Here is a 15,421-nt window from a genome sequence, read left to right on the forward strand (position 1 = left end):
AAAAGCCTCTTTGTGAGTGACACTCTCGCTTACGGCCATACCACCCTGAACAAGCCCGATCTCGTCCGATCTCGGAAGCCAAGCAGGGTCGGGCCTGGTTAGTACTTGCATGGGAGACCGCCTGGGAATACCAGGTGCTGTAAGCTTTTTCTCTTCTCTTTTGCAGACAGCAGAAGGTGCTGCTGCTTCACAGGAGACGGACAAGACGTTTGACCTTTGAACTCCTGTTTTGGTGAAGTTCATTCACTGCTTTTTCTACAGGTCAGCATCTATAAAAAGCCTCTTTGTGAGGGACACTCTCGCTTACGGCCATACCACCCTGAACAAGCCCGATCTCGTCCGATCTCGGAAGCCAAGCAGGGTCGGGCCTGGTTAGTACTTGCATGGGAGACCGCCTGGGAATACCAGGTGCTGTAAGCTTTTGCAGACAGCAGAAGGTGCTGCTGCTTCACAGGAGACGGACAAGACGTTTGACCTTTGAACTCCTGTTTTGGTGAAGTTCATTCACTGCTTTTTCTACAGGTCAGCATCTATAAAAAGCCTCTTTGTGAGGGACACTCTCGCTTACGGCCATACCACCCTGAACAAGCCCGATCTCGTCCGATCTCGGAAGCCAAACAGGGTCGGGCCTGGTTAGTACTTGGATGGGAGACCGCCTGGGAATACCAGGTGCTGTAAGCTTTTGCAGACAGCAGAAGGTGCTGCTGCTTCACAGGAGACGGACAAGACGTTTGACCTTTGAACTCCTGTTTTGGTGAAGTTCATTCACTGCTTTTTCTACAGGTCAGCATCTATAAAAAGCCTCTTTGTGAGGGACACTCTCGCTTATGGCCACACCACCCTGAACAAGCCCGATCTCGTCCGATCTCGGAAGCCAAACAGGGTCGGGCCTGGTTAGTACTTGGATGGGAGACAGCCTGGGAATACCAGGTGCTGTAAGCTTTTTCTCTTGTCTTTTGCAGACAGCAGAGGGCGCTGTCTCTGGACTTCACAACAAAAGTTTTTCATGGTCCTATTCAGTGTTTGCATCCATTACTGACAAGCCTATGCTGTTCTCTGCTGGACTACACTGACATACAAAGCACATGAAGCTAACATTACACACACTCAACCTCCAACTATGCCAAACGACAAACAGGCCTTTTCAGTCAGTATCAATGAGAAACTGACACATTTGGTGCCCTTAATAGTCAAACATTAAACAAAAGTAACCACACTCTCCTCCTTTTTGGGGAACACATTTGTTGTTTTAACGATATCCTTGTTTTCTCCTACACTCTCAAAATAACAGCCCCAGCCTCCTCACTGTAAAAGGGACCAATTTAGCAACTTTAACAAAAGACCTATTACTGAAGAGTGCTGTCCCAAACTACAGGTCAGCATCTATAAAAAGCCTCTTTGTGAGTGACACTCTCGCTTACGGCCATACCACCCTGAACAAGCCCGATCTCGTCCGATCTCGGAAGCCAAGCAGGGTCGGGCCTGGTTAGTACTTGCATGGGAGACCGCCTGGGAATACCAGGTGCTGTAAGCTTTTTCTCTTCTCTTTTGCAGACAGCAGAAGGTGCTGCTGCTTCACAGGAGACGGACAAGACGTTTGACCTTTGAACTCCTGTTTTGGTGAAGTTCATTCACTGCTTTTTCTACAGGTCAGCATCTATAAAAAGCCTCTTTGTGAGGGACACTCTCGCTTACGGCCATACCACCCTGAACAAGCCCGATCTCGTCCGATCTCGGAAACCAAGCAGGGTCGGGCCTGGTTAGTACTTGCATGGGAGACCGCCTGGGAATACCAGGTGCTGTAAGCTTTTGCAGACAGCAGAAGGTGCTGCTGCTTCACAGGAGACGGACAAGACGTTTGACCTTTGAACTCCTGTTTTGGTGAAGTTCATTCACTGCTTTTTCTACAGGTCAGCATCTATAAAAAGCCTCTTTGTGAGTGACACTCTCGCTTACGGCCACACCACCCTGAACAAGCCCGATCTCGCCCGATCTCGTCCGATCTCGGAAGCCAAACAGGGTCGGGCCTGGTTAGTACTTGGATGGGAGACCGCCTGGGAATACCAGGTGCTGTAAGCTTTTTCTCTTGTCTTTTGCAGACAGCAGAGGGCGCTGTCTCTGGACTTCACAACAAAAGTTTTTCATGGTCCTATTCAGTGTTTGCATCCATTACTGACAAGCCTATGCTGTTCTCTGCTGGACTACACTGACATACAAAGCACATGAAGCTAACATTACACACACTCAACCTCCAACTATGCCAAACGACAAACAGGCCTTTTCAGTCAGTATCAATGAGAAACTGACACATTTGGTGCCCTTAATAGTCAAACATTAAACAAAAGTAACCACACTCTCCTCCTTTTTGGGGAACACATTTGTTGTTTTAACGATATCCTTGTTTTCTCCTACACTCTCAAAATAACAGCCCCAGCCTCCTCACTGTAAAAGGGACCAATTTAGCAACTTTAACAAAAGACCTATTACTGAAGAGTGCTGTCCCAAACTACAGGTCAGCATCTATAAAAAGCCTCTTTGTGAGTGACACTCTCGCTTACGGCCATACCACCCTGAACAAGCCCGATCTCGTCCGATCTCGGAAGCCAAGCAGGGTCGGGCCTGGTTAGTACTTGCATGGGAGACCGCCTGGGAATACCAGGTGCTGTAAGCTTTTTCTCTTCTCTTTTGCAGACAGCAGAAGGTGCTGCTGCTTCACAGGAGACGGACAAGACGTTTGACCTTTGAACTCCTGTTTTGGTGAAGTTCATTCACTGCTTTTTCTACAGGTCAGCATCTATAAAAAGCCTCTTTGTGAGGGACACTCTCGCTTACGGCCATACCACCCTGAACAAGCCCGATCTCGTCCGATCTCGGAAGCCAAGCAGGGTCGGGCCTGGTTAGTACTTGCATGGGAGACCGCCTGGGAATACCAGGTGCTGTAAGCTTTGTCTCTTCTCTTTTGCAGACAGCAGAAGGTGCTGCTGCTTCACAGGAGACGGACAAGACGTTTGACCTTTGAACTCCTGTTTTGGTGAAGTTCATTCACTGCTTTTTCTACAGGTCAGCATCTATAAAAAGCCTCTTTGTGAGGGACACTCTCGCTTACGGCCATACCACCCTGAACAAGCCCGATCTCGTCCGATCTCGGAAGCCAAACAGGGTCGGGCCTGGTTAGTACTTGGATGGGAGACCGCCTGGGAATACCAGGTGCTGTAAGCTTTTGCAGACAGCAGAAGGTGCTGCTGCTTCACAGGAGACGGACAAGACGTTTGACCTTTGAACTCCTGTTTTGGTGAAGTTCATTCACTGCTTTTTCTACAGGTCAGCATCTATAAAAAGCCTCTTTGTGAGGGACACTCTCGCTTATGGCCACACCACCCTGAACAAGCCCGATCTCGTCCGATCTCGGAAGCCAAACAGGGTCGGGCCTGGTTAGTACTTGGATGGGAGACCGCCTGGGAATACCAGGTGCTGTAAGCTTTTTCTCTTGTCTTTTGCAGACAGCAGAGGGCGCTGTCTCTGGACTTCACAACAAAAGTTTTTCATGGTCCTATTCAGTGTTTGCATCCATTACTGACAAGCCTATGCTGTTCTCTGCTGGACTACACTGACATACAAAGCACATGAAGCTAACATTACACACACTCAACCTCCAACTATGCCAAACGACAAACAGGCCTTTTCAGTCAGTATCAATGAGAAACTGACACATTTGGTGCCCTTAATAGTCAAACATTAAACAAAAGTAACCACACTCTCCTCCTTTTTGGGGAACACATTTGTTGTTTTAACGATATCCTTGTTTTCTCCTACACTCTCAAAATAACAGCCCCAGCCTCCTCACTGTAAAAGGGACCAATTTAGCAACTTTAACAAAAGACCTATTACTGAAGAGTGCTGTCCCAAACTACAGGTCAGCATCTATAAAAAGCCTCTTTGTGAGTGACACTCTCGCTTACGGCCATACCACCCTGAACAAGCCCGATCTCGTCCGATCTCGGAAGCCAAGCAGGGTCGGGCCTGGTTAGTACTTGCATGGGAGACCGCCTGGGAATACCAGGTGCTGTAAGCTTTTTCTCTTCTCTTTTGCAGACAGCAGAAGGTGCTGCTGCTTCACAGGAGACGGACAAGACGTTTGACCTTTGAACTCCTGTTTTGGTGAAGTTCATTCACTGCTTTTTCTACAGGTCAGCATCTATAAAAAGCCTCTTTGTGAGGGACACTCTCGCTTACGGCCATACCACCCTGAACAAGCCCGATCTCGTCCGATCTCGGAAACCAAGCAGGGTCGGGCCTGGTTAGTACTTGCATGGGAGACCGCCTGGGAATACCAGGTGCTGTAAGCTTTTGCAGACAGCAGAAGGTGCTGCTGCTTCACAGGAGACGGACAAGACGTTTGACCTTTGAACTCCTGTTTTGGTGAAGTTCATTCACTGCTTTTTCTACAGGTCAGCATCTATAAAAAGCCTCTTTGTGAGTGACACTCTCGCTTACGGCCACACCACCCTGAACAAGCCCGATCTCGCCCGATCTCGTCCGATCTCGGAAGCCAAACAGGGTCGGGCCTGGTTAGTACTTGGATGGGAGACCGCCTGGGAATACCAGGTGCTGTAAGCTTTTTCTCTTGTCTTTTGCAGACAGCAGAGGGCGCTGTCTCTGGACTTCACAACAAAAGTTTTTCATGGTCCTATTCAGTGTTTGCATCCATTACTGACAAGCCTATGCTGTTCTCTGCTGGACTACACTGACATACAAAGCACATGAAGCTAACATTACACACACTCAACCTCCAACTATGCCAAACGACAAACAGGCCTTTTCAGTCAGTATCAATGAGAAACTGACACATTTGGTGCCCTTAATAGTCAAACATTAAACAAAAGTAACCACACTCTCCTCCTTTTTGGGGAACACATTTGTTGTTTTAACGATATCCTTGTTTTCTCCTACACTCTCAAAATAACAGCCCCAGCCTCCTCACTGTAAAAGGGACCAATTTAGCAACTTTAACAAAAGACCTATTACTGAAGAGTGCTGTCCCAAACTACAGGTCAGCATCTATAAAAAGCCTCTTTGTGAGTGACACTCTCGCTTACGGCCATACCACCCTGAACAAGCCCGATCTCGTCCGATCTCGGAAGCCAAGCAGGGTCGGGCCTGGTTAGTACTTGCATGGGAGACCGCCTGGGAATACCAGGTGCTGTAAGCTTTTTCTCTTCTCTTTTGCAGACAGCAGAAGGTGCTGCTGCTTCACAGGAGACGGACAAGACGTTTGACCTTTGAACTCCTGTTTTGGTGAAGTTCATTCACTGCTTTTTCTACAGGTCAGCATCTATAAAAAGCCTCTTTGTGAGGGACACTCTCGCTTACGGCCATACCACCCTGAACAAGCCCGATCTCGTCCGATCTCGGAAGCCAAGCAGGGTCGGGCCTGGTTAGTACTTGCATGGGAGACCGCCTGGGAATACCAGGTGCTGTAAGCTTTGTCTCTTCTCTTTTGCAGACAGCAGAAGGTGCTGCTGCTTCACAGGAGACGGACAAGACGTTTGACCTTTGAACTCCTGTTTTGGTGAAGTTCATTCACTGCTTTTTCTACAGGTCAGCATCTATAAAAAGCCTCTTTGTGAGGGACACTCTCGCTTACGGCCACACCACCCTGAACAAGCCCGATCTCGTCCGATCTCGGAAGCCAAACAGGGTCGGGCCTGGTTAGTACTTGGATGGGAGACCGCCTGGGAATACCAGGTGCTGTAAGCTTTTTCTCTTGTCTTTTGCAGACAGCAGAGGGCGCTGTCTCTGGACTTCACAACAAAAGTTTTTCATGGTCCTATTCAGTGTTTGCATCCATTACTGACAAGCCTATGCTGTTCTCTGCTGGACTACACTGACATACAAAGCACATGAAGCTAACATTACACACACTCAACCTCCAACTATGCCAAACGACAAACAGGCCTTTTCAGTCAGTATCAATGAGAAACTGACACATTTGGTGCCCTTAATAGTCAAACATTAAACAAAAGTAACCACACTCTCCTCCTTTTTGGGGAACACATTTGTTGTTTTAACGATATCCTTGTTTTCTCCTACACTCTCAAAATAACAGCCCCAGCCTCCTCACTGTAAAAGGGACCAATTTAGCAACTTTAACAAAAGACCTATTACTGAAGAGTGCTGTCCCAAACTACAGGTCAGCATCTATAAAAAGCCTCTTTGTGAGTGACACTCTCGCTTACGGCCATACCACCCTGAACAAGCCCGATCTCGTCCGATCTCGGAAGCCAAGCAGGGTCGGGCCTGGTTAGTACTTGCATGGGAGACCGCCTGGGAATACCAGGTGCTGTAAGCTTTTTCTCTTCTCTTTTGCAGACAGCAGAAGGTGCTGCTGCTTCACAGGAGACGGACAAGACGTTTGACCTTTGAACTCCTGTTTTGGTGAAGTTCATTCACTGCTTTTTCTACAGGTCAGCATCTATAAAAAGCCTCTTTGTGAGGGACACTCTCGCTTACGGCCATACCACCCTGAACAAGCCCGATCTCGTCCGATCTCGGAAGCCAAGCAGGGTCGGGCCTGGTTAGTACTTGCATGGGAGACCGCCTGGGAATACCAGGTGCTGTAAGCTTTTGCAGACAGCAGAAGGTGCTGCTGCTTCACAGGAGACGGACAAGACGTTTGACCTTTGAACTCCTGTTTTGGTGAAGTTCATTCACTGCTTTTTCTACAGGTCAGCATCTATAAAAAGCCTCTTTGTGAGTGACACTCTCGCTTACGGCCACACCACCCTGAACAAGCCCGATCTCGTCCGATCTCGGAAGCCAAACAGGGTCGGGCCTGGTTAGTACTTGGATGGGAGACCGCCTGGGAATACCAGGTGCTGTAAGCTTTTTCTCTTGTCTTTTGCAGACAGCAGAGGGCGCTGTCTCTGGACTTCACAACAAAAGTTTTTCATGGTCCTATTCAGTGTTTGCATCCATTACTGACAAGCCTATGCTGTTCTCTGCTGGACTACACTGACATACAAAGCACATGAAGCTAACATTACACACACTCAACCTCCAACTATGCCAAACGACAAACAGGCCTTTTCAGTCAGTATCAATGAGAAACTGACACATTTGGTGCCCTTAATAGTCAAACATTAAACAAAAGTAACCACACTCTCCTCCTTTTTGGGGAACACATTTGTTGTTTTAACGATATCCTTGTTTTCTCCTACACTCTCAAAATAACAGCCCCAGCCTCCTCACTGTAAAAGGGACCAATTTAGCAACTTTAACAAAAGACCTATTACTGAAGAGTGCTGTCCCAAACTACAGGTCAGCATCTATAAAAAGCCTCTTTGTGAGTGACACTCTCGCTTACGGCCATACCACCCTGAACAAGCCCGATCTCGTCCGATCTCGGAAGCCAAGCAGGGTCGGGCCTGGTTAGTACTTGCATGGGAGACCGCCTGGGAATACCAGGTGCTGTAAGCTTTTGCAGACAGCAGAAGGTGCTGCTGCTTCACAGGAGACGGACAAGACGTTTGACCTTTGAACTCCTGTTTTGGTGAAGTTCATTCACTGCTTTTTCTACAGGTCAGCATCTATAAAAAGCCTCTTTGTGAGGGACACTCTCGCTTACGGCCATACCACCCTGAACAAGCCCGATCTCGTCCGATCTCGGAAGCCAAGCAGGGTCGGGCCTGGTTAGTACTTGCATGGGAGACCGCCTGGGAATACCAGGTGCTGTAAGCTTTGTCTCTTCTCTTTTGCAGACAGCAGAAGGTGCTGCTGCTTCACAGGAGACGGACAAGACGTTTGACCTTTGAACTCCTGTTTTGGTGAAGTTCATTCACTGCTTTTTCTACAGGTCAGCATCTATAAAAAGCCTCTTTGTGAGGGACACTCTCGCTTACGGCCACACCACCCTGAACAAGCCCGATCTCGTCCGATCTCGGAAGCCAAACAGGGTCGGGCCTGGTTAGTACTTGGATGGGAGACCGCCTGGGAATACCAGGTGCTGTAAGCTTTTTCTCTTGTCTTTTGCAGACAGCAGAGGGCGCTGTCTCTGGACTTCACAACAAAAGTTTTTCATGGTCCTATTCAGTGTTTGCATCCATTACTGACAAGCCTATGCTGTTCTCTGCTGGACTACACTGACATACAAAGCACATGAAGCTAACATTACACACACTCAACCTCCAACTATGCCAAACGACAAACAGGCCTTTTCAGTCAGTATCAATGAGAAACTGACACATTTGGTGCCCTTAATAGTCAAACATTAAACAAAAGTAACCACACTCTCCTCCTTTTTGGGGAACACATTTGTTGTTTTAACGATATCCTTGTTTTCTCCTACACTCTCAAAATAACAGCCCCAGCCTCCTCACTGTAAAAGGGACCAATTTAGCAACTTTAACAAAAGACCTATTACTGAAGAGTGCTGTCCCAAACTACAGGTCAGCATCTATAAAAAGCCTCTTTGTGAGTGACACTCTCGCTTACGGCCATACCACCCTGAACAAGCCCGATCTCGTCCGATCTCGGAAGCCAAGCAGGGTCGGGCCTGGTTAGTACTTGCATGGGAGACCGCCTGGGAATACCAGGTGCTGTAAGCTTTTGCAGACAGCAGAAGGTGCTGCTGCTTCACAGGAGACGGACAAGACGTTTGACCTTTGAACTCCTGTTTTGGTGAAGTTCATTCACTGCTTTTTCTACAGGTCAGCATCTATAAAAAGCCTCTTTGTGAGTGACACTCTCGCTTACGGCCACACCACCCTGAACAAGCCTGATCTCGTCCGATCTCGGAAGCCAAACAGGGTCGGGCCTGGTTAGTACTTGGATGGGAGACCGCCTGGGAATACCAGGTGCTGTAAGCTTTTTCTCTTGTCTTTTGCAGACAGCAGAGGGCGCTGTCTCTGGACTTCACAACAAAAGTTTTTCATGGTCCTATTCAGTGTTTGCATCCATTACTGACAAGCCTATGCTGTTCTCTGCTGGACTACACTGACATACAAAGCACATGAAGCTAACATTACACACACTCAACCTCCAACTATGCCAAACGACAAACAGGCCTTTTCAGTCAGTATCAATGAGAAACTGACACATTTGGTGCCCTTAATAGTCAAACATTAAACAAAAGTAACCACACTCTCCTCCTTTTTGGGGAACACATTTGTTGTTTTAACGATATCCTTGTTTTCTCCTACACTCTCAAAATAACAGCCCCAGCCTCCTCACTGTAAAAGGGACCAATTTAGCAACTTTAACAAAAGACCTATTACTGAAGAGTGCTGTCCCAAACTACAGGTCAGCATCTATAAAAAGCCTCTTTGTGAGTGACACTCTCGCTTACGGCCATACCACCCTGAACAAGCCCGATCTCGTCCGATCTCGGAAGCCAAGCAGGGTCGGGCCTGGTTAGTACTTGCATGGGAGACCGCCTGGGAATACCAGGTGCTGTAAGCTTTTGCAGACAGCAGAAGGTGCTGCTGCTTCACAGGAGACGGACAAGACGTTTGACCTTTGAACTCCTGTTTTGGTGAAGTTCATTCACTGCTTTTTCTACAGGTCAGCATCTATAAAAAGCCTCTTTGTGAGTGACACTCTCGCTTACGGCCACACCACCCTGAACAAGCCCGATCTCGTCCGATCTCGGAAGCCAAACAGGGTCGGGCCTGGTTAGTACTTGGATGGGAGACCGCCTGGGAATACCAGGTGCTGTAAGCTTTTTCTCTTGTCTTTTGCAGACAGCAGAGGGCGCTGTCTCTGGACTTCACAACAAAAGTTTTTCATGGTCCTATTCAGTGTTTGCATCCATTACTGACAAGCCTATGCTGTTCTCTGCTGGACTACACTGACATACAAAGCACATGAAGCTAACATTACACACACTCAACCTCCAACTATGCCAAACGACAAACAGGCCTTTTCAGTCAGTATCAATGAGAAACTGACACATTTGGTGCCCTTAATAGTCAAACATTAAACAAAAGTAACCACACTCTCCTCCTTTTTGGGGAACACATTTGTTGTTTTAACGATATCCTTGTTTTCTCCTACACTCTCAAAATAACAGCCCCAGCCTCCTCACTGTAAAAGGGACCAATTTAGCAACTTTAACAAAAGACCTATTACTGAAGAGTGCTGTCCCAAACTACAGGTCAGCATCTATAAAAAGCCTCTTTGTGAGTGACACTCTCGCTTACGGCCATACCACCCTGAACAAGCCCGATCTCGTCCGATCTCGGAAGCCAAGCAGGGTCGGGCCTGGTTAGTACTTGCATGGGAGACCGCCTGGGAATACCAGGTGCTGTAAGCTTTTTCTCTTCTCTTTTGCAGACAGCAGAAGGTGCTGCTGCTTCACAGGAGACGGACAAGACGTTTGACCTTTGAACTCCTGTTTTGGTGAAGTTCATTCACTGCTTTTTCTACAGGTCAGCATCTATAAAAAGCCTCTTTGTGAGGGACACTCTCGCTTACGGCCATACCACCCTGAACAAGCCCGATCTCGTCCGATCTCGGAAGCCAAGCAGGGTCGGGCCTGGTTAGTACTTGCATGGGAGACCGCCTGGGAATACCAGGTGCTGTAAGCTTTTGCAGACAGCAGAAGGTGCTGCTGCTTCACAGGAGACGGACAAGACGTTTGACCTTTGAACTCCTGTTTTGGTGAAGTTCATTCACTGCTTTTTCTACAGGTCAGCATCTATAAAAAGCCTCTTTGTGAGTGACACTCTCGCTTACGGCCACACCACCCTGAACAAGCCCGATCTCGTCCGATCTCGGAAGCCAAGCAGGGTCGGGCCTGGTTAGTACTTGGATGGGAGACCGCCTGGGAATACCAGGTGCTGTAAGCTTTTTCTCTTGTCTTTTGCAGACAGCAGAGGGCGCTGTCTCTGGACTTCACAACAAAAGTTTTTCATGGTCCTATTCAGTGTTTGCATCCATTACTGACAAGCCTATGCTGTTCTCTGCTGGACTACACTGACATACAAAGCACATGAAGCTAACATTACACACACTCAACCTCCAACTATGCCAAACGACAAACAGGCCTTTTCAGTCAGTATCAATGAGAAACTGACACATTTGGTGCCCTTAATAGTCAAACATTAAACAAAAGTAACCACACTCTCCTCCTTTTTGGGGAACACATTTGTTGTTTTAACGATATCCTTGTTTTCTCCTACACTCTCAAAATAACAGCCCCAGCCTCCTCACTGTAAAAGGGACCAATTTAGCAACTTTAACAAAAGACCTATTACTGAAGAGTGCTGTCCCAAACTACAGGTCAGCATCTATAAAAAGCCTCTTTGTGAGTGACACTCTCGCTTACGGCCATACCACCCTGAACAAGCCCGATCTCGTCCGATCTCGGAAGCCAAGCAGGGTCGGGCCTGGTTAGTACTTGCATGGGAGACCGCCTGGGAATACCAGGTGCTGTAAGCTTTTTCTCTTCTCTTTTGCAGACAGCAGAAGGTGCTGCTGCTTCACAGGAGACGGACAAGACGTTTGACCTTTGAACTCCTGTTTTGGTGAAGTTCATTCACTGCTTTTTCTACAGGTCAGCATCTATAAAAAGCCTCTTTGTGAGGGACACTCTCGCTTACGGCCATACCACCCTGAACAAGCCCGATCTCGTCCGATCTCGGAAGCCAAGCAGGGTCGGGCCTGGTTAGTACTTGCATGGGAGACCGCCTGGGAATACCAGGTGCTGTAAGCTTTTGCAGACAGCAGAAGGTGCTGCTGCTTCACAGGAGACGGACAAGACGTTTGACCTTTGAACTCCTGTTTTGCTGAAGTTCATTCACTGCTTTTTCTACAGGTCAGCATCTATAAAAAGCCTCTTTGTGAGGGACACTCTCGCTTACGGCCATACCACCCTGAACAAGCCCGATCTCGTCCGATCTCGGAAGCCAAGCAGGGTCGGGCCTGGTTAGTACTTGCATGGGAGACCGCCTGGGAATACCAGGTGCTGTAAGCTTTGTCTCTTCTCTTTTGCAGACAGCAGAAGGTGCTGCTGCTTCACAGGAGACGGACAAGACGTTTGACCTTTGAACTCCTGTTTTGGTGAAGTTCATTCACTGCTTTTTCTACAGGTCAGCATCTATAAAAAGCCTCTTTGTGAGTGACACTCTCGCTTACGGCCACACCACCCTGAACAAGCCCGATCTCGTCCGATCTCGGAAGCCAAACAGGGTCGGGCCTGGTTAGTACTTGGATGGGAGACCGCCTGGGAATACCAGGTGCTGTAAGCTTTTTCTCTTGTCTTTTGCAGACAGCAGAGGGCGCTGTCTCTGGACTTCACAACAAAAGTTTTTCATGGTCCTATTCAGTGTTTGCATCCATTACTGACAAGCCTATGCTGTTCTCTGCTGGACTACACTGACATACAAAGCACATGAAGCTAACATTACACACACTCAACCTCCAACTATGCCAAACGACAAACAGGCCTTTTCAGTCAGTATCAATGAGAAACTGACACATTTGGTGCCCTTAATAGTCAAACATTAAACAAAAGTAACCACACTCTCCTCCTTTTTGGGGAACACATTTGTTGTTTTAACGATATCCTTGTTTTCTCCTACACTCTCAAAATAACAGCCCCAGCCTCCTCACTGTAAAAGGGACCAATTTAGCAACTTTAACAAAAGACCTATTACTGAAGAGTGCTGTCCCAAACTACAGGTCAGCATCTATAAAAAGCCTCTTTGTGAGTGACACTCTCGCTTACGGCCATACCACCCTGAACAAGCCCGATCTCGTCCGATCTCGGAAGCCAAGCAGGGTCGGGCCTGGTTAGTACTTGCATGGGAGACCGCCTGGGAATACCAGGTGCTGTAAGCTTTTTCTCTTCTCTTTTGCAGACAGCAGAAGGTGCTGCTGCTTCACAGGAGACGGACAAGACGTTTGACCTTTGAACTCCTGTTTTGGTGAAGTTCATTCACTGCTTTTTCTACAGGTCAGCATCTATAAAAAGCCTCTTTGTGAGGGACACTCTCGCTTACGGCCACACCACCCTGAACAAGCCCGATCTCGGAAGCCAAACAGGGTCGGGCCTGGTTAGTACTTGGATGGGAGACCGCCTGGGAATACCAGGTGCTGTAAGCTTTTTCTCTTGTCTTTTGCAGACAGCAGAGGGCGCTGTCTCTGGACTTCACAACAAAAGTTTTTCATGGTCCTATTCAGTGTTTGCATCCATTACTGACAAGCCTATGCTGTTCTCTGCTGGACTACACTGACATACAAAGCACATGAAGCTAACATTACACACACTCAACCTCCAACTATGCCAAACGACAAACAGGCCTTTTCAGTCAGTATCAATGAGAAACTGACACATTTGGTGCCCTTAATAGTCAAACATTAAACAAAAGTAACCACACTCTCCTCCTTTTTGGGGAACACATTTGTTGTTTTAACGATATCCTTGTTTTCTCCTACACTCTCAAAATAACAGCCCCAGCCTCCTCACTGTAAAAGGGACCAATTTAGCAACTTTAACAAAAGACCTATTACTGAAGAGTGCTGTCCCAAACTACAGGTCAGCATCTATAAAAAGCCTCTTTGTGAGTGACACTCTCGCTTACGGCCATACCACCCTGAACAAGCCCGATCTCGTCCGATCTCGGAAGCCAAGCAGGGTCGGGCCTGGTTAGTACTTGCATGGGAGACCGCCTGGGAATACCAGGTGCTGTAAGCTTTTGCAGACAGCAGAAGGTGCTGCTGCTTCACAGGAGACGGACAAGACGTTTGACCTTTGAACTCCTGTTTTGGTGAAGTTCATTCACTGCTTTTTCTACAGGTCAGCATCTATAAAAAGCCTCTTTGTGAGTGACACTCTCGCTTACGGCCACACCACCCTGAACAAGCCCGATCTCGTCCGATCTCGGAAGCCAAACAGGGTCGGGCCTGGTTAGTACTTGGATGGGAGACCGCCTGGGAATACCAGGTGCTGTAAGCTTTTTCTCTTGTCTTTTGCAGACAGCAGAGGGCGCTGTCTCTGGACTTCACAACAAAAGTTTTTCATGGTCCTATTCAGTGTTTGCATCCATTACTGACAAGCCTATGCTGTTCTCTGCTGGACTACACTGACATACAAAGCACATGAAGCTAACATTACACACACTCAACCTCCAACTATGCCAAACGACAAACAGGCCTTTTCAGTCAGTATCAATGAGAAACTGACACATTTGGTGCCCTTAATAGTCAAACATTAAACAAAAGTAACCACACTCTCCTCCTTTTTGGGGAACACATTTGTTGTTTTAACGATATCCTTGTTTTCTCCTACACTCTCAAAATAACAGCCCCAGCCTCCTCACTGTAAAAGGGACCAATTTAGCAACTTTAACAAAAGACCTATTACTGAAGAGTGCTGTCCCAAACTACAGGTCAGCATCTATAAAAAGCCTCTTTGTGAGTGACACTCTCGCTTACGGCCATACCACCCTGAACAAGCCCGATCTCGTCCGATCTCGGAAGCCAAGCAGGGTCGGGCCTGGTTAGTACTTGCATGGGAGACCGCCTGGGAATACCAGGTGCTGTAAGCTTTTGCAGACAGCAGAAGGTGCTGCTGCTTCACAGGAGACGGACAAGACGTTTGACCTTTGAACTCCTGTTTTGGTGAAGTTCATTCACTGCTTTTTCTACAGGTCAGCATCTATAAAAAGCCTCTTTGTGAGTGACACTCTCGCTTACGGCCACACCACCCTGAACAAGCCCGATCTCGTCCGATCTCGGAAGCCAAACAGGGTCGGGCCTGGTTAGTACTTGGATGGGAGACCGCCTGGGAATACCAGGTGCTGTAAGCTTTTTCTCTTGTCTTTTGCAGACAGCAGAGGGCGCTGTCTCTGGACTTCACAACAAAAGTTTTTCATGGTCCTATTCAGTGTTTGCATCCATTACTGACAAGCCTATGCTGTTCTCTGCTGGACTACACTGACATACAAAGCACATGAAGCTAACATTACACACACTCAACCTCCAACTATGCCAAACGACAAACAGGCCTTTTCAGTCAGTATCAATGAGAAACTGACACATTTGGTGCCCTTAATAGTCAAACATTAAACAAAAGTAACCACACTCTCCTCCTTTTTGGGGAACACATTTGTTGTTTTAACGATATCCTTGTTTTCTCCTACACTCTCAAAATAACAGCCCCAGCCTCCTCACTGTAAAAGGGACCAATTTAGCAACTTTAACAAAAGACCTATTACTGAAGAGTGCTGTCCCAAACTACAGGTCAGCATCTATAAAAAGCCTCTTTGTGAGTGACACTCTCGCTTACGGCCATACCACCCTGAACAAGCCTGATCTCGTCCGATCTCGGAAGCCAAGCAGGGTCGGGCCTGGTTAGTACTTGCATGGGAGACCGCCTGGGAATACCAGGTGCTGTAAGCTTTTGCAGACAGCAGAAGGTGCT

At 47.7% G+C, this 15,421-nt stretch overlaps 38 non-coding genes and 3 pseudogenes across 38 annotated transcripts; all 41 read left to right on the plus strand.

The window, feature by feature from the left end:
• The first annotated feature begins 27 nt into the window (after window positions 1–27).
• On the plus strand, window positions 28–146 carry LOC139224421 (5S ribosomal RNA). The gene has a single exon (XR_011586468.1). It is a non-coding gene; the product is annotated as a 5S ribosomal RNA (ribosomal RNA).
• A 155-nt stretch (window positions 147–301) lies between these two features.
• LOC139224422 (5S ribosomal RNA) lies at window positions 302–420 on the plus strand. The gene has a single exon (XR_011586469.1). It is a non-coding gene; the product is annotated as a 5S ribosomal RNA (ribosomal RNA).
• A 142-nt stretch (window positions 421–562) lies between these two features.
• Window positions 563–681, plus strand: LOC139224185 (5S ribosomal RNA). The gene has a single exon (XR_011586247.1). It is a non-coding gene; the product is annotated as a 5S ribosomal RNA (ribosomal RNA).
• Window positions 682–823: 142 nt separating this feature from the next.
• Window positions 824–942, plus strand: LOC139224147 (5S ribosomal RNA). Its single transcript, XR_011586231.1, has one exon. It is a non-coding gene; the product is annotated as a 5S ribosomal RNA (ribosomal RNA).
• A 473-nt stretch (window positions 943–1,415) lies between these two features.
• Window positions 1,416–1,534, plus strand: LOC139224423 (5S ribosomal RNA). Its single transcript, XR_011586470.1, has one exon. It is a non-coding gene; the product is annotated as a 5S ribosomal RNA (ribosomal RNA).
• A 155-nt stretch (window positions 1,535–1,689) lies between these two features.
• LOC139224606 (5S ribosomal RNA) lies at window positions 1,690–1,808 on the plus strand. Its single transcript, XR_011586641.1, has one exon. It is a non-coding gene; the product is annotated as a 5S ribosomal RNA (ribosomal RNA).
• A 142-nt stretch (window positions 1,809–1,950) lies between these two features.
• On the plus strand, window positions 1,951–2,079 carry LOC139224142 (5S ribosomal RNA; annotated as a pseudogene).
• A 473-nt stretch (window positions 2,080–2,552) lies between these two features.
• LOC139224424 (5S ribosomal RNA) lies at window positions 2,553–2,671 on the plus strand. Its single transcript, XR_011586471.1, has one exon. It is a non-coding gene; the product is annotated as a 5S ribosomal RNA (ribosomal RNA).
• Window positions 2,672–2,826: 155 nt separating this feature from the next.
• LOC139224425 (5S ribosomal RNA) lies at window positions 2,827–2,945 on the plus strand. The gene has a single exon (XR_011586472.1). It is a non-coding gene; the product is annotated as a 5S ribosomal RNA (ribosomal RNA).
• Window positions 2,946–3,100: 155 nt separating this feature from the next.
• On the plus strand, window positions 3,101–3,219 carry LOC139224186 (5S ribosomal RNA). Its single transcript, XR_011586248.1, has one exon. It is a non-coding gene; the product is annotated as a 5S ribosomal RNA (ribosomal RNA).
• Window positions 3,220–3,361: 142 nt separating this feature from the next.
• On the plus strand, window positions 3,362–3,480 carry LOC139224073 (5S ribosomal RNA). Its single transcript, XR_011586166.1, has one exon. It is a non-coding gene; the product is annotated as a 5S ribosomal RNA (ribosomal RNA).
• Window positions 3,481–3,953: 473 nt separating this feature from the next.
• LOC139224426 (5S ribosomal RNA) lies at window positions 3,954–4,072 on the plus strand. Its single transcript, XR_011586473.1, has one exon. It is a non-coding gene; the product is annotated as a 5S ribosomal RNA (ribosomal RNA).
• A 155-nt stretch (window positions 4,073–4,227) lies between these two features.
• Window positions 4,228–4,346, plus strand: LOC139224607 (5S ribosomal RNA). Its single transcript, XR_011586642.1, has one exon. It is a non-coding gene; the product is annotated as a 5S ribosomal RNA (ribosomal RNA).
• A 142-nt stretch (window positions 4,347–4,488) lies between these two features.
• Window positions 4,489–4,617, plus strand: LOC139224143 (5S ribosomal RNA; annotated as a pseudogene).
• A 473-nt stretch (window positions 4,618–5,090) lies between these two features.
• Window positions 5,091–5,209, plus strand: LOC139224427 (5S ribosomal RNA). Its single transcript, XR_011586474.1, has one exon. It is a non-coding gene; the product is annotated as a 5S ribosomal RNA (ribosomal RNA).
• A 155-nt stretch (window positions 5,210–5,364) lies between these two features.
• LOC139224428 (5S ribosomal RNA) lies at window positions 5,365–5,483 on the plus strand. Its single transcript, XR_011586475.1, has one exon. It is a non-coding gene; the product is annotated as a 5S ribosomal RNA (ribosomal RNA).
• Window positions 5,484–5,638: 155 nt separating this feature from the next.
• Window positions 5,639–5,757, plus strand: LOC139223975 (5S ribosomal RNA). The gene has a single exon (XR_011586072.1). It is a non-coding gene; the product is annotated as a 5S ribosomal RNA (ribosomal RNA).
• Window positions 5,758–6,230: 473 nt separating this feature from the next.
• Window positions 6,231–6,349, plus strand: LOC139224429 (5S ribosomal RNA). The gene has a single exon (XR_011586476.1). It is a non-coding gene; the product is annotated as a 5S ribosomal RNA (ribosomal RNA).
• A 155-nt stretch (window positions 6,350–6,504) lies between these two features.
• LOC139224430 (5S ribosomal RNA) lies at window positions 6,505–6,623 on the plus strand. The gene has a single exon (XR_011586477.1). It is a non-coding gene; the product is annotated as a 5S ribosomal RNA (ribosomal RNA).
• Window positions 6,624–6,765: 142 nt separating this feature from the next.
• On the plus strand, window positions 6,766–6,884 carry LOC139223976 (5S ribosomal RNA). The gene has a single exon (XR_011586073.1). It is a non-coding gene; the product is annotated as a 5S ribosomal RNA (ribosomal RNA).
• A 473-nt stretch (window positions 6,885–7,357) lies between these two features.
• Window positions 7,358–7,476, plus strand: LOC139224433 (5S ribosomal RNA). Its single transcript, XR_011586479.1, has one exon. It is a non-coding gene; the product is annotated as a 5S ribosomal RNA (ribosomal RNA).
• A 142-nt stretch (window positions 7,477–7,618) lies between these two features.
• LOC139224434 (5S ribosomal RNA) lies at window positions 7,619–7,737 on the plus strand. The gene has a single exon (XR_011586480.1). It is a non-coding gene; the product is annotated as a 5S ribosomal RNA (ribosomal RNA).
• Window positions 7,738–7,892: 155 nt separating this feature from the next.
• LOC139223977 (5S ribosomal RNA) lies at window positions 7,893–8,011 on the plus strand. Its single transcript, XR_011586074.1, has one exon. It is a non-coding gene; the product is annotated as a 5S ribosomal RNA (ribosomal RNA).
• A 473-nt stretch (window positions 8,012–8,484) lies between these two features.
• On the plus strand, window positions 8,485–8,603 carry LOC139224435 (5S ribosomal RNA). Its single transcript, XR_011586481.1, has one exon. It is a non-coding gene; the product is annotated as a 5S ribosomal RNA (ribosomal RNA).
• Window positions 8,604–8,745: 142 nt separating this feature from the next.
• Window positions 8,746–8,864, plus strand: LOC139224093 (5S ribosomal RNA). Its single transcript, XR_011586185.1, has one exon. It is a non-coding gene; the product is annotated as a 5S ribosomal RNA (ribosomal RNA).
• A 473-nt stretch (window positions 8,865–9,337) lies between these two features.
• LOC139224436 (5S ribosomal RNA) lies at window positions 9,338–9,456 on the plus strand. Its single transcript, XR_011586482.1, has one exon. It is a non-coding gene; the product is annotated as a 5S ribosomal RNA (ribosomal RNA).
• Window positions 9,457–9,598: 142 nt separating this feature from the next.
• LOC139223979 (5S ribosomal RNA) lies at window positions 9,599–9,717 on the plus strand. Its single transcript, XR_011586075.1, has one exon. It is a non-coding gene; the product is annotated as a 5S ribosomal RNA (ribosomal RNA).
• A 473-nt stretch (window positions 9,718–10,190) lies between these two features.
• LOC139224437 (5S ribosomal RNA) lies at window positions 10,191–10,309 on the plus strand. Its single transcript, XR_011586483.1, has one exon. It is a non-coding gene; the product is annotated as a 5S ribosomal RNA (ribosomal RNA).
• A 155-nt stretch (window positions 10,310–10,464) lies between these two features.
• On the plus strand, window positions 10,465–10,583 carry LOC139224438 (5S ribosomal RNA). The gene has a single exon (XR_011586484.1). It is a non-coding gene; the product is annotated as a 5S ribosomal RNA (ribosomal RNA).
• A 142-nt stretch (window positions 10,584–10,725) lies between these two features.
• Window positions 10,726–10,844, plus strand: LOC139224209 (5S ribosomal RNA). The gene has a single exon (XR_011586270.1). It is a non-coding gene; the product is annotated as a 5S ribosomal RNA (ribosomal RNA).
• A 473-nt stretch (window positions 10,845–11,317) lies between these two features.
• LOC139224439 (5S ribosomal RNA) lies at window positions 11,318–11,436 on the plus strand. The gene has a single exon (XR_011586485.1). It is a non-coding gene; the product is annotated as a 5S ribosomal RNA (ribosomal RNA).
• A 155-nt stretch (window positions 11,437–11,591) lies between these two features.
• Window positions 11,592–11,710, plus strand: LOC139224440 (5S ribosomal RNA). The gene has a single exon (XR_011586486.1). It is a non-coding gene; the product is annotated as a 5S ribosomal RNA (ribosomal RNA).
• A 142-nt stretch (window positions 11,711–11,852) lies between these two features.
• Window positions 11,853–11,971, plus strand: LOC139224441 (5S ribosomal RNA). Its single transcript, XR_011586487.1, has one exon. It is a non-coding gene; the product is annotated as a 5S ribosomal RNA (ribosomal RNA).
• A 155-nt stretch (window positions 11,972–12,126) lies between these two features.
• Window positions 12,127–12,245, plus strand: LOC139223980 (5S ribosomal RNA). Its single transcript, XR_011586076.1, has one exon. It is a non-coding gene; the product is annotated as a 5S ribosomal RNA (ribosomal RNA).
• A 473-nt stretch (window positions 12,246–12,718) lies between these two features.
• Window positions 12,719–12,837, plus strand: LOC139224442 (5S ribosomal RNA). Its single transcript, XR_011586488.1, has one exon. It is a non-coding gene; the product is annotated as a 5S ribosomal RNA (ribosomal RNA).
• Window positions 12,838–12,992: 155 nt separating this feature from the next.
• Window positions 12,993–13,101, plus strand: LOC139224167 (5S ribosomal RNA; annotated as a pseudogene).
• Window positions 13,102–13,574: 473 nt separating this feature from the next.
• On the plus strand, window positions 13,575–13,693 carry LOC139224444 (5S ribosomal RNA). The gene has a single exon (XR_011586490.1). It is a non-coding gene; the product is annotated as a 5S ribosomal RNA (ribosomal RNA).
• A 142-nt stretch (window positions 13,694–13,835) lies between these two features.
• LOC139223982 (5S ribosomal RNA) lies at window positions 13,836–13,954 on the plus strand. The gene has a single exon (XR_011586078.1). It is a non-coding gene; the product is annotated as a 5S ribosomal RNA (ribosomal RNA).
• A 473-nt stretch (window positions 13,955–14,427) lies between these two features.
• LOC139224445 (5S ribosomal RNA) lies at window positions 14,428–14,546 on the plus strand. Its single transcript, XR_011586491.1, has one exon. It is a non-coding gene; the product is annotated as a 5S ribosomal RNA (ribosomal RNA).
• Window positions 14,547–14,688: 142 nt separating this feature from the next.
• On the plus strand, window positions 14,689–14,807 carry LOC139223983 (5S ribosomal RNA). Its single transcript, XR_011586079.1, has one exon. It is a non-coding gene; the product is annotated as a 5S ribosomal RNA (ribosomal RNA).
• A 473-nt stretch (window positions 14,808–15,280) lies between these two features.
• Window positions 15,281–15,399, plus strand: LOC139224062 (5S ribosomal RNA). The gene has a single exon (XR_011586155.1). It is a non-coding gene; the product is annotated as a 5S ribosomal RNA (ribosomal RNA).
• Window positions 15,400–15,421: the final 22 nt, after the last annotated feature.

Source organism: Pempheris klunzingeri, chromosome 24 (genome assembly GCF_042242105.1).
Source record: "Pempheris klunzingeri isolate RE-2024b chromosome 24, fPemKlu1.hap1, whole genome shotgun sequence".
NCBI classification, from domain to species: domain Eukaryota; kingdom Metazoa; phylum Chordata; class Actinopteri; order Acropomatiformes; family Pempheridae; genus Pempheris; species Pempheris klunzingeri.